Here is a 14095-nt window from a genome sequence, read left to right on the forward strand (position 1 = left end):
GGGCTAGAAGTCGTGAGGAAGAGGCCTTGGCGGCCTCGCGTCGGTGGTGGATCGGGGGTGAGCTCGGGAGCTCGGCGACGAGAGTCTTGGGTTCCGCGGGTTGGAGGATGGCAAATAGGAGCTCGAGATGGCGGGCGGAGTGGGCTGAGGTAGAAGGAGGAGCTCCGTGGTCGTGCGGAGGAATCTCAGCGGGGAGTTTAGGGTAAATTGGTGACAAGTGGGGAGCTGTAGTCGGCGTTGGAGAGACAAGGGGGACCGCGCGCATGGTCTGGCCGACAGGGGAGGTGCTGTTGCACGGGGATGAACGCGCGCTGGGGTCGAGGAAGGCGGCGCTGATAGCGGGTCGGAGGAACGCGGTGTAAGGCGGAGGTTGGAGAAGGGGCGATGGCATGGTGGGAGAGCTCGCGGCTAAAAGGAGGCGCGGTCTGGGACAGGGATTTGAGGTGATGAGAGAGGAGAATGGACGAGGAGCGGCAAAAGCTCGTGAGGGGTGGCGGCTGCCAGGAGGAGAGGCCGGCGAAGGGGGATGGGGAGGTGGATCGGTGACGGCCAGCGGCGACACAGGGAGCGGGGTTAGGGATGCGTTCGAGGAGAGAGATGGAGATCTGGCAAGCGGGTTGGGGAAGAGAGAAGAGAGAGGAAGAAAAACAAGATATAATATATATATTATATATAATATACTATATATATATATATATAATATTTATATATATAGAGAGGAGAGAGAGGAAACTGTATATGCACTGCCAGTTCACGATCTACGTGCGCTGCAGGGGTTTTATTGCAAAAAACCCGCAATTTCCTCCGTCAATTAATTCCTCTCTCCTGAAATAAATCGCTTTATCTCAAACGCGCCCCCCCAAATCCCTTGACCTTCTCTCTCTCCCCCCCAAATCTATTTCTTCTCCACTAAAATCCTCAATTCCCTGCAGCTCATCTCTCTCCTCGTCCTTAAAATCTTCATCGGAGCCGTCTAAAGCCGCGAGAGAGAACGCCGTCAGCCGCCGCCTTCGCCTGCTCTCGAGATCCGTCGCCTTCTCTCGAGATCCGCCGCCTTCGCCTGCTCTCAAGATCCGTCGCCTTCTCTCGAGATCCGTCGCCTTCGCCTGCAATAGAGCCGTCGTCAGCCGCCGCGAGACTGCTCTACAACAGCGCCGGGTCGCCGCCGCTCCACAATCACAGCAGCAAGCGTTCTTTCATCAAGTGAGTCGATCGATCTTTTTAAGTTTGCGGAAGCTTGTTAAGGCGGTAATATTAAAGAAATTTCTCCCCCCTAAAGAGGCTCAGTCTTTTTTATATTCAGATTGGAGATGAATTAGTTTTTTATTTAGTATCTTGTTATCTGGTTTGTCTAGTTCCCACAAATTGTTACATGCCTATAACTTCCATAAATTATTGTTCCCTACTAGTTTTGAAGAATTCACTCACTGGTTGTAGTAGTTTACAAAACCAGTGAGGCAGGTAGTTTACAAAACCAGTGATAGACCTAAAGTTGTTTATGCTGTCGTTAGATGTTTGATTTACGTGAGTAATTCGGCAATTTCTCCCATTTTTTCTTACGCGCTGTTAGTCAGATTTTCTAGATGTTTTTATTGGTACCTGGAGGCTGGAATAGACGATCAATTTGGCGAAGTATCCTACGGGCTTAAATCACGGTGTAATCTCTACATTGCTTCCAATCAACTTCTCAGAAGGAAATAGGAAAAGAAAGTAGAACAGATAGTCCTAGCGTGCTTCTATCACGACAATAAACTTGAATCTGGACTTTTTGATCGAGTTCCGTCCAATTCTGTTAAAATGCTGCACATAACCTCATCAATTTGCTGCAGACTCAGACGCCACTTAGGTAAGGCTCATTAGCTATCTACATTCAGCAGGTCAAACAAGATATGTTTACGATGCACAATCTAATTCACAGGGTAACATGCAGAGTCTGGTTGGATAACTAGGTTCATAATTATTTGATGGATTATGTAGTGGTTTTGGATTGAGTTAGTGGTTAGATAACTAGGTTCATAAATTCATTGGTTAGTGGTTAGTGATCAAAATTTACGTTATATGATCAAAATTTACGTTATATGATCAAAATTTACGTTATATGATCAAAATTTACTCTGATGAAGAGGAGTTTGAAGGTTCAAAGACAGGGCTTGTTCAGACAAAGCTGTCGAGCGTGAGGCCGCAAGTTTCAAGAGCCGTGTCAAGTGGAGAATTGCGGGAAAAGAGAAAGATTGAGATTGATATTATGGATTTGTTGAAGCTTGTTGTATTTGCTCTTTTATTCGGTATTTTTCTTGGATTTGTATTTGGTATTTTTATTGGATTTGTGCTAAGTAGAGTGTAAGAATGTATTATCCTTCTTTGTGGAAGTGTATGTTGATGAGAACTTCTGGTGTTCTGGATTTGTATCTTCAGAAAAATTAGATTAGTAATTTGTTTTATACTCGCAAAGTCTGGTTTTTGTATCTTCAGAAAAATTAGATTAGTATGCTTGATGCAGTTTAAAGTTGAAATTTTGGTTGATGTGGAAGTAAGATTGAATAGCTGGAATCTCAAGTATGCTTCAAGTCCCAGCATCACACATTCTCACCCTTAATGATATGGGGGTATGATATGTTCGGATTTTAGATGGAGAAGTTGTAATTGGTTGCTATTGGTTGGATAGTATATTCTAATAATCTGAAGGGACATTTTTGCTGACTTAATCACACATTCGCTGGACTTAATCACATGAATTGCTGGTTGCTGACTTAATCACACATTCGCTGGACATTCATAGGAGAATTGCTGGTTGCTGACTTAATCACACATTCGCTGGACATTCATGGGAGAATTGCTAGCTTAATCGAAATCTTCCAATCAGGTACAGGAAAGAAAAGTTTGTTTTCTGTAACATGCTTCTGCGTAATCTAACAACTCAAAGCCTTCACAGCAATTACAGATGCAAATCATATAAGCTCAAATCACAAGAAACAGATGCAACCAAAGTACTACCCTGCTGAAAAATAAGTACCAGGATTGAGCTGCAAATCATATAATCTCAAATCACAAGAAACAGATGCAACCAAAGTAGCTGAATAATCATTACAAGATAGCTGCATATAAGCTCAAATCACATTACAAGATAGCTGCATAAAAGAGAATTGAGCTATAGCTAGCTGAATATGAGCTACAGCAAAGCTACAAGCATCAAACAGAGTTACATCATGAGTTACAACATCAAACAGAGTTTCATCAAAGAAAGACTTAACCTCCAAAGTTACAACCAAAGTAGCTGAATATAAGCCCAAATCACATTACAAGATAGCTGCATAAAAGAGAATGCTCAACCTATGTTCCAACCAACCACCATTGATGTTATTCACTCGGATTTTACAAGATAGCTGCTTACAAGAGAAGAAATTTTAATCATTACTTAGAATTGAGCGCATTAAACTATATTCAGCCCTTCACATATGTGTAAACATATGCTGCAAATCATTACCTCAAAAATATTAAGCCCTTCATTACCGAGAAAATTTGAATCATCACCGAGAATTTAGCTGCAAATCACATTACAAAATAATCATTACTGAGAATTTAATCAAACAAAAAAAGTTTCATGAAAAAATATTAATTATACTTTGATTCTCCCATTCCACTTCCGATGATGCTTGATTCTCCCATTCCGAACTCTACAGTAGTTGAATTTTCTGACTCCATTCCGAACTCCTAAGGAAGAAAATAAATTCAAGAAAAACAAACTTAGTATTATAATTGTGGTTAGGAATACAAAGTTAGCATTTAGATTCTAGTTATAGTAGTTACTAAAGAAAATGCGCACCAATTATTTTGCTTTTAATTTGTTGGTCCAAAATAGTTCCAAAAAAACCCGTAGTGACAGTGAGTTTTGAGCTATGTCAAAGTCACCCAAACTTATATGCGGTTGTATGAAATTTAACATAAAGATGTGTACAATTAAAACTGACAAATGAAATCATAAAGTTCATAAATTGCAAATTAATATCCAGTTATTCCTATGGTGACTCCAAAAAAGGAACCAAACTTATAATACCATTATTTACCACCAGGACTCTACCATCAAAGCCCATATCACACGTCACAACTAGTGTAGATGAATTCAATGTGCTACTGCATTAACCATGACGATGAGGCAGCCTTCTTCAAGGAGGCGGTTGACCAATTTTCTGGCTTATAAATGTTCATGGAATAAAAAACTAAGCTCTGGACTCTATCTGAGATGTCTATATATTTGATAATTTATCTCTTTCCATGAGCTGGAGCGATTATTTGAGTAGTTGTTTGAGACCTTAACCTCAAGTAGTGAACTTAATCTTCCGAAACTCATTCTACGTGATTAGCTAACAATTGGATCTCAACTTTCTGGCTTTATCAAATAGCAGAAAGCTTCCGCAAACTTAAAGATCACAAGAGTAAACTATCTTTTTAAATGTAAATCTTCACGTATGACGACAAGATTACAGTAATTATAGGCACCTAAAATAAAAACTTCCGCAAACTTAAAAAGATCGATCGACTCACTTGATGAAAGAACGCTTGCTGCTGTGATTGTGGAACGGCGGCGACCCGGCGCTGTTGCAGAGCAGTCTCGCGGCGGCTGACGACGGCTCTATTGCAGGCGAAGTCGACGGATCTCGAGAGAAGGCGACGGATCTCGAGAGCAGGCGAAGGCGGCGGCTGACGGCGTTCTCTCTCGCGGCTTTAGACGGCTCCGATGAAGATTTTAAGGACGAGGAGAGAGATGAGCTGCAGGGAATTGGGGATTTTAGTGGAGAAGAAATAGATTTGGGGGAGAGAGAGAGAAGGTCAAGGGATTTGGGGGGGAGCATTTGAGATAAAGCGATTTATTTCAGGAGAGAGAGAGGTCACGGGGAATTAATTGACGAAGAAAATTGCGGGTTTTTTGCAATAAAATCCCTACAGCGCACGTAGACAGTGAACTGGCAGTGCATATACAGTTTCCTCTCTCTCTCTCTCTATATATATATATATATATATATATATATATATATATTATAAAGGAAATTAGGGTTTTAAAAAAATAATAATAATTACGAAATAAATTAAATAATTATGTGAAAATTATCTACACATCAAAATGTACTAGTTGTAGTATTACAATCGATAATACGCAACAGTAGAAATAATGCAAGAAATTACACAATTAAATAAGAATAATTAATAAAAAAATATAATTTCTTATATTTTAAATCAAATAATTATGGGATAATTATCCATATAGTAAAACGTATCAGTTGTGCTAATACAACCAATAATATGCAATAGTAGAAATAATACAATAAATTATACAAATAATACGTAATTAATAATACAACGTATTATATGAAATAATACGTAATAATAATAATAATAATATAACATATTATTTAAAATGATACGTAATAGTATCGATAACACAACGGATAAATTCCAAAAATTTTTACTACATTAAATAAATTTATAAATATTTAAATCATTTAAATAAATATAAAATTAGATTTTTATATCGTAGAAAATTCTAGAAAATCAAGAAAAATACAAATACTCTTTTAAAATTAATAATTAAATATTTTAAAATACCAGAAAATTATTTTAACTAGTATCAAAAATTCACGGTCATTACATCCACAAGCAACCTTCAAGAACTCTACAATTTGATCATCATGCATGTTCCCTCTCAACGGTTTATCGATAGCTTCGCTAATTTTACCAGCAACAGCGAGTTGATACGCTGACCCATCATGACTCACCTCAGTAGCCTTCTGTCTAGTTGCAAGCTCAAGTAAAACAACCCTAAATCCATAAACATCCCCTTTTGTGCTTGGCACCGGATTGGTTGCATACTCTGGTGCAATATACCCAAACTCCTCCAAATTCCCATTCAAGAATGGAGTTGTGTTCAAACCCTCATTGGAGGTCCAAGGCTTCATTAGCCTGGCCAGACTAAAATCAGTGACTCTGGGCTCATACTCTTCATCAAGAAGCACAGCTTGAGCTAACATTTTGATGCAAGAGAGGAACTTGAAACCCATGGAGAAGCCAAGACAACCCTCACGAACCCCCAACCCCAATCCTCAACCTCGTCGGCCAGTCCAAACCCTGACCCCCATCCCTAATCATCGACGAAAGAGCTCCATTCGCCATATGCTTGTAAATCAAAAGCTTCTCTTCTTCAACAACATAATAGCCAAGTAAAGGAACCAAATTCGGATGCCTAATATGCCCCATCCTCCCCATCTCAGCCCTAAACTGCTTCTCCAACAACAGACAACCATAAAGCCTCTTCACCGTCAACGCCGACCCATCACGAAGAACAGCATGATACGTTGTCCCAATCCTCGAACTCCCCGCGACCATAATATAATCCGGGTGAAAATCCTGTGAAGACCTCATCCGATCCGACCATCAGCAAGAACCGGCAGGAGGACGTTGACGACGACGATGAGGAAGAGGAGGGGGAGAGGGAGGGAATGAATTTGGGGGAGAGGGAGGGGATGAATTTGTTTTGATAATTGTGGGTTTAACTTGTAATAATTTTGGGAGGTAAGGGGTTTAAAACAAAATTTCTCACTGGAGTTTTGAGAAAATGGTTTTATTGACAAAAAGGACGAGAATTAATGCCTTGTTGTCGCCGAAGTTTTTAAAAATATCAAACTGGCAAAAGCGTTTGTATAAATATACCAATTTGGTATTTTAGCCCTTTTTCTCTCTTTTTCTTTTGCTTTTGCTCTTGCTCTTCTAAGATGGTCTCTATGACCAACTTATAGCTGGCCTCTTCTATGAAAACCCAACCGGCATCCCCCTCATAAATCTTCAACAATTTGAGAACTGTTCTGCGCACTACATCCTTAGAGAAGCCTAAGACCACCAATGCATCCATGGCTGCATCTATTCTCCTCAATCCAACCTTTACTCTTCCCCTCGATGACATTCTAATTTTATTGACTATTTTGCTTCTCCTTAACTATGAAATATAAATTAATTAGCAAATTTTTTGAACCTAGCTAATTGTTTATTAAGATTTATAATGGTTTCTGTAACGTGGATGGATGGCTTTATATATATACATTAATTTATATATGTGTACTATATTTATCATACTCTAATTTTGCTGTAATTAATTTACACCATATAAGAATGTTACAGCACCATAAAATTTTTTAGGAGGGGTAATTAATATTTAAAAGTTGGAAACAAAATGATTTTCACTTCAGCAAAAAGAATCAGAGCTTTAAATTTCTTTTATTGGTCGTTATTGTTTGTTTTAAAGGTGAAGAAAAACTCCTAGAAAACATGCATGTAACTCAACATAGATAACCTATATAGACAGCAACATATATAGATAACCTATATAGACGGTGAAATAAAAATAATCAATAGTAACCATAATTATAATTAAAATAATTCATTTCCCCTAATAATTATTCATTAATACTTCGACGTATATATATGTAATTAATTGTAGGGACTTCTTTACTTGTACGATGAACCTAGTCAGATTGCAGCTCTAGCTATTTACGAGAAATGCCAATCCATGACAATTAACCCTGCTTATTCATGTAATAATTTGGTGTTGATAATTATCAAAATTTTAATAAAAATTTGATAATATTTCTTAACTGTTGTGAAACTAATGAAGTAGAGAAGAAAAAAAAGACGAGAAGTAGAGAAAAAATTTATTTCATTCGTTCTTCATTGCTATATCAAAGTGAGGTAGGAATACCTCTATTTATATACAAACTGTTGTGCGCGACGCGGAAGCGGTCGAATCACACAATCCAAACAAGAGAGATCACAACCAAATAAACAAGCACAATCATCAATTAACACAAGAGATTTACGTGGTTCGGCAAGTTGCCTACGTCCACGGGGCAAGAAGGGGATGGGGTTTTCACTAATAGAGAAAGAGTACAAACTGAGATTACAAATCACTCGAAGAAACAAACTAATCTCACCAACAAGCTCTTAATCTCTCCAAACAAAACCCTAAACAAATAGCTCAGAAAATACCTATTTTCTCTGCTCCAAATATCCCCAATTTTTCTTCTCCTCTTCCAATTGTTCAATATATATAGAAATCCTAAAATCATAAACATACTAGGAATTCTAAACCAAAAGCCAAATCAAATTAGGAATCCTAATAACCTATTACCAAAATAGATTAGGAATCCTAATAATCTCATGTTACCAAAATAGACTAGGAATCCTAATAACCTCATGTTACCAAAATAGATTAGGAATTCCCTATCCAACAATTCTCCACATCGACGAAGTTTTCCCAAAACTGACCCGACACCGACCAAACCAAATGCCTCACTTGTTGCGTCCAGTACGAAGTGAAACGATCCACAACAACGGACTCAATCCACAACAAGTCGAGACCCAAACGGGAGTGCGAACACTCACCCAAACGTCGGTATCTACTCACCAAATCGGCTGCATCATAAATGACTGCCTACGTATCCTCTTGCCCAAGGAATCAAGCCTTCACGTAGTTCACCCAAATGGCCTCCAAAGGCCTCAATCCACTAGAAGAGTTCGCAACCCTTCTCCAACATCACGATCAAGTCTACGGCTGATAGGAGTTTCCACCCAATGTGGAGTAGCATCACTCTCCACCCGCTGTGATGTTCTAAAGATCTGATCACCACTCTCCACCTGCTGAGAGTCAAACGTGACATGCCTGCTCAGAACAAAGTCAGAAGCCAATACCTGATAATCAAACACGCCTCTGAATCCCAAATGTGCTATCGGATCAAATTTCACATCCACGATGTGACCAAGTGCTGGGTAGCCAAACATCCGACGCAACCCAAAATCTGAAGCAGCTCCACCAGATCCCATATCTATACATGCAGCAGTCGGCAACCTATACATGAGACGGCCCAAACATGTCGTAGCCCGCACACCAATGCCAATGCTCGACATCAAACGCCGATCCTCCTCCAAAAAGGAACAGCTGCCCAAATCTGCCATCTCGCCTTGTCGCCTCAAAGTTTCCACACCAATGAAGTGTCTCCTATTGCCGTGAGCTCGGCACAAATGTAAGAAAGAACCCCTACCATAATCAGAACGTCGGGTTACCTTTCTACCAACACACTTCCTCCATCTATTGCGGGCTTCTAGGACTTCATACCAACGGGATTTGGTTGCAACCCACCAATGCCTAGAGAAATCCCCAACTGCGGAAACCACATACCTATTACCTCCCAATAATGCTTCCTTGGAAGGCTCCCGAATGCCTGAATGAACACCCCTCAGAAAACCCCTCGAATGATGGATAGAAGTGCCAAACTCCACCTCGGTCTTCTTGCTCATACCAATGGGTTCATAGGACTTCAAACTGCAGGTCAAAGCACTCCTCAAAAATCTATGCACGACATTTCCAATCAAATAACCCAGCATCAAACAATGCCACAGTCTAGCCGAATCTGATAAAGTCGTCATCTCCCTATCAATCGTCGTGCATCCGAGCAAATAATACAAATTGCTCCTTCTGACGCCCTTCATAACAATCATGGACCCCAATGTGACCTTCAAACGTGCATCCTCCAAGGTCACTTTATAGTCAGATGCCACAAAAGCTCCTAGTGAAATGATGTTCTTCGACAACTGCGGAACGAACCTCACTCCTTCCAACTCCTGAATCACTCTGTCATACATCCGAATACGAACGGTACCAATACCACCAATAGCGCATGCATGTCCATTACCCATGAGCACAACATCCTCTCTTTCCAACTTCTGAAAGCTGGAGAACCAATCCCTCCTAGGGCAAACGTGGTATGAAGCACCTGAATCCAACATCCACTCTGTAGAGTTGGCAACACAAACTGACGGCAGTGCAGACAATGAATAGCCCGAAGAATTCGAATCTGAATTGTTACCACTAGTCTTGACAACATTCACCTCTGAAGCTTATACAGCTTTCCCCTTATTCTTCTCGACTCGATCTAACTTTGGGCATTCAGCTTTTCAATGTCCATCCTCTTTACAAAAGGCACACTGATTCCTATGAATCCCACAATGTGCACCTCTAGACTGCGACCTCCTGCTTCGGTTTGAACCATGGCCATGAACTACTAATGCATCTCCCGATGCCTTCTCAGATGACTCATCAACACTCTTCCTCAACTCATAATTCACCAACGCTGAGGTCACCTCCTTGTAACTAACAGTAGTTCTTCCATTAATCATAGTTAGGACAAATGTACCATAACATCATCGGGCAACGAACACAAAAGTAGCATTGTGTTGAAGTAGCTTTGTGAAGTTGTTAACATGCTCCCTAATGAAAACTCCCCTCTTCATCTTGAACTGATAAAACATCTTCTTCAAGTGAAGCTGATTCTCAATGCTCTTAGTAAGATACTTTTCATTGAGTGTTTCCCACATCTTTTTCGCTGAAGTCTCGTTCATCACATCATAAATAAGATCTGGCGTCAAGCATGACTGAATAACTCCACACGCCCTACTATTCATCTTCTTTCAAACCTTAGCTTCCATCTCGGCAGGTTTCTCTTGTAACTCAAGAGTCTCCTCCAAATTCTGAACGTCCAATGCATCCATCACCTAGCACCTCCACAAACCGAAATTGATCTTACCATCAAACTTCAGAACATCGATCTTCATGTTATTGATGCTCAAACTATGTATCGTCTTCGTAAGAGACGATCCCGATGTGCTTGCTTCATCCATGTTGTTGATCTAACTCTTCAAATAGGAATCCTTCAGCGAATCCTTCAAACAAGCCTCAAGTTGAACCCGAAGCTCTGATACCAATTGTTGTGCGCGACGCGGAAGTGGTCGAATCACACAATCCAAACAAGAGAGATCACAACCAAATAAACAAGCACAATCACCAATCAACACAAGAGATTTACGTGGTTCGGCAAGTTGCCTACGTCCACGGGGCAAGAAGGGGATGGGGTTTTCACTAATAGAGAAAGAGTATAAACTGAGATTACAAATCACTCGAACGAACAAACTAATCTCACCAACAAGCTCTTAATCTCTCCAAACAAAACCCTAAACAAATAGCTCAGAAAATACCTCTTTTCTGTGCTCCAAATATCCCTAATTTTTCTTCTCCTCTTCCAATTGTTCAATATATATAGAAATCCTAAAATCATAAACATACTAGGAATTCTAAACCAAAAGCCAAATCAAATTAGGAATCCTAATAACATATTACCAAAATAGATTAGGAATCCTAATAATCTCATGTTACCAAAATAGACTAGGAATCCTAATAACCTCATGTTACCAAAATAGATTAGGAATTCCCTATCCAACACAAACGAAGATGATGATACATGAATCATAATAATTACTCATTCATGAACTTAGTCTTTCAAGAACACGCATTGTATTGTTCTAGGAAGAAGATTAATGTACTAGGGGAATATCAACTTTTTTGGGAAAAAGAGTACACTATTCTTGTGTATTAGTTTTTCCCCCTGCTTCAAATATCATTTGAGATCCTTTCAACCGACGCATTCCAATATTTTTTACCAATTTCTTAAAAGTTACAGTCGGCAATACCTTGGTGAATAAATCTGTCAGATTATCACTCGATCGAATTTGTTGCACAATGATTTCACCATTCTTTTGCAAATCATGTGTAAAGAAGAATTTTGGTGAAATGTGTTTCATTCTATCTCCTTTAATATATCCTCCTTCTAATTGAGCTATACAAGCTGCATTGTCTTCAAACAAAATAGTCGGAGGATTCTTATTTTCAGGAGACAATCAACTATTCTTCCGGATATAGTGGATCATTGATCTTAGCTAAATACATTCTCGACTGGCCTCATGAATTACAATTATTTCAGCATGATTCAAAGAAGTGGCATCAATTGATTGTTTCGTAGATCGCCATGAAATAGCGGTGTCTCCACATGTAAATAAATAACTAGTTTGAGACCTTGCTTTTGTTAGACCCTAGAGGGGGGTGATTAGGGTCTTATGCTAATTTAATCCGATTTTATGCCAATTAAAATTAATTAACAAGTTATCCTAGCAAGAGTGAAATACCACAAGATATATAAGCTAGGATAAGTAATGCAAACAAAGAGATATATCCTATATGATGAATATATATATATATGCAAGGATATATAAACTACACAAGGATAAACAATCTAAACAAGATAGTGGATGATATAGAAATGAGCAATGCACAATGGCGATATAAGATATGAACATAAATATGAATGAACGCCAAAGCACACTCAAACAAGCAATATGATCACGGAGTTCGGACCTTCCGTCCTACGTCTCCGCTCCCCACTCCCGGGGAGAAATCCACTAACACAATCCGGTTTGGAAGCCGGAACTTCTTCTACACACTCGGTTTTCTAGCTAACCGAAAACTCTACAACTCACACTCTTGCAATCACACTCTACACCCACTAAGTGTTGGACCTAGCCGTGTCTCCCTCAAGTGCTCGGTTACAACCTCTCCCTAGGCACGTCAACCGACGCCACTCCTCTTGGGACGATCCCCGACTCTCACCACACACTCCTCACTCGGTGTACAAGTGTATTACAAAGTGATTCTCACAATAAGCACAAATATGACAAATGATTGTTCTCAAAACAAGGTGAGAACTCAATTAAGCACAACTCTTAGTCACAAACCCACAACCCCAAATTATACTATGAATGTAAATACAATAAGCTCAAAAGGTTGTGTGTGAACAAAGAGATATAAATCAAAACTAAACTCAATGTAGTTCTAGCTTAATAACAATGATAATCAAATATATAAAAAAGCTAGAAATAGAGTTTAGAAAACTTCTCAATATATCAAGAGTGGAGGGAGAAGAGTTGGATGCCCAAACACCAATAGATGATCTCCTCAAGCTCTTGTAGAATTGAATCACAAAAACAAACTCTCAATTTGCTTAAAAGCTTTTTAAACACACTTAAACCAAACTAAAACCCTTGTTAAAAACTTTATTAAACTTGATTAAAAACTCTCTTAGTTAGCTTGAGAGTTGAAGACAATGGGGTATTTATACCCTCTCACAACTCAGCCAAAAACCCCAAGCAAAAAGACAAAAACAGCCCAAAGCAACGGTAATAAAAAGAGCCGTTGGAAGCTGAAAATGACACTGTCGGTCGACCGGAAAATTCATCGGTCGACCGGAAAATTCATCGGTCGACCGGAAAATTCATCGGTCGACCGGAAAATTCATCGGTCGACCGGAAAATTCATCGGTCGACCGGAAAATTCATCGGTCGACCGGAAAATTCATCGGTCGACCGGAAAATTCATCGGTCGACCGGAAAATTCATCGGTCGACCGGAAAATTCATCGGTCGACCGGAAAATTTCATCGGTCGACCGAACCGGTCGACCGACAGACTTTCTGTCGCCCAGTGAACACGAGAGCTCAGGTTCGGTCGACCGGTTCGGTCGACCGAAAACTGACATACTCAAAACCTGATTTGCTGATTTTAAAACATGTCGCCCAGTGAACACGAGAGTTCAGGTTCGGTCGACCGGTTCGGTCGACCGAAAACTGACATATATAAAAACAGGTTTTTGACACATTTAAACAATTTGTAAAATATTCATTTGACTTCTGAAAATTATGAAACTTTGGTAAATGTATATAAACATGTAAATGAACATGTTACAAAAAGAATTTTCCAAATTGCATTTCCCATTTGTGAAAAATCATCATTTTGCAAAATAGTTCAAAACACGAAAATGTAAACATGTGAAATTTGATATTTTGGCTAAACCATGTTTTGAAACTTTACAAAATGATTTTATAGACTTGAAGAAAGATGTATATGATTATTGTTAAGTCCAAAAAACAATGAATACCATATTTTCACAAAATTGCATATTCTATGCAATATATACAAAACACTAAATATGATTTCATTAAATATAAGCTTGTTAAAGATGAAATCATATATAGGCATATTAACATGAAACAAAGTAGTATTTTCCAATTCTATTCATTTGTTTCATATATAAATTCGAAACCTATTAAACCAAAAACATATATGTATATATATAACTATATATATACAGTGGATCATATAAATGATGAGCT

At 39.1% G+C, this 14095-nt stretch overlaps 1 long non-coding RNA gene and 1 pseudogene across 1 annotated transcript; both read right to left on the reverse strand.

The window, feature by feature from the left end:
* LOC109843809 lies at positions 3044–4897 on the reverse strand. The gene is made up of 4 exons (XR_002247800.1): positions 4543–4897; positions 3623–3711; positions 3485–3542; positions 3044–3383 (listed from the first exon to the last, which is right to left on the reverse strand). It is a non-coding gene; the product is annotated as an uncharacterized LOC109843809 (long non-coding RNA).
* On the reverse strand, positions 5273–6394 carry LOC109841875 (annotated as a pseudogene).

Source organism: Asparagus officinalis, chromosome 5 (genome assembly GCF_001876935.1).
Source record: "Asparagus officinalis chromosome 5, Aspof.V1, whole genome shotgun sequence".
Lineage (NCBI taxonomy): Eukaryota > Viridiplantae > Streptophyta > Magnoliopsida > Asparagales > Asparagaceae > Asparagus > Asparagus officinalis.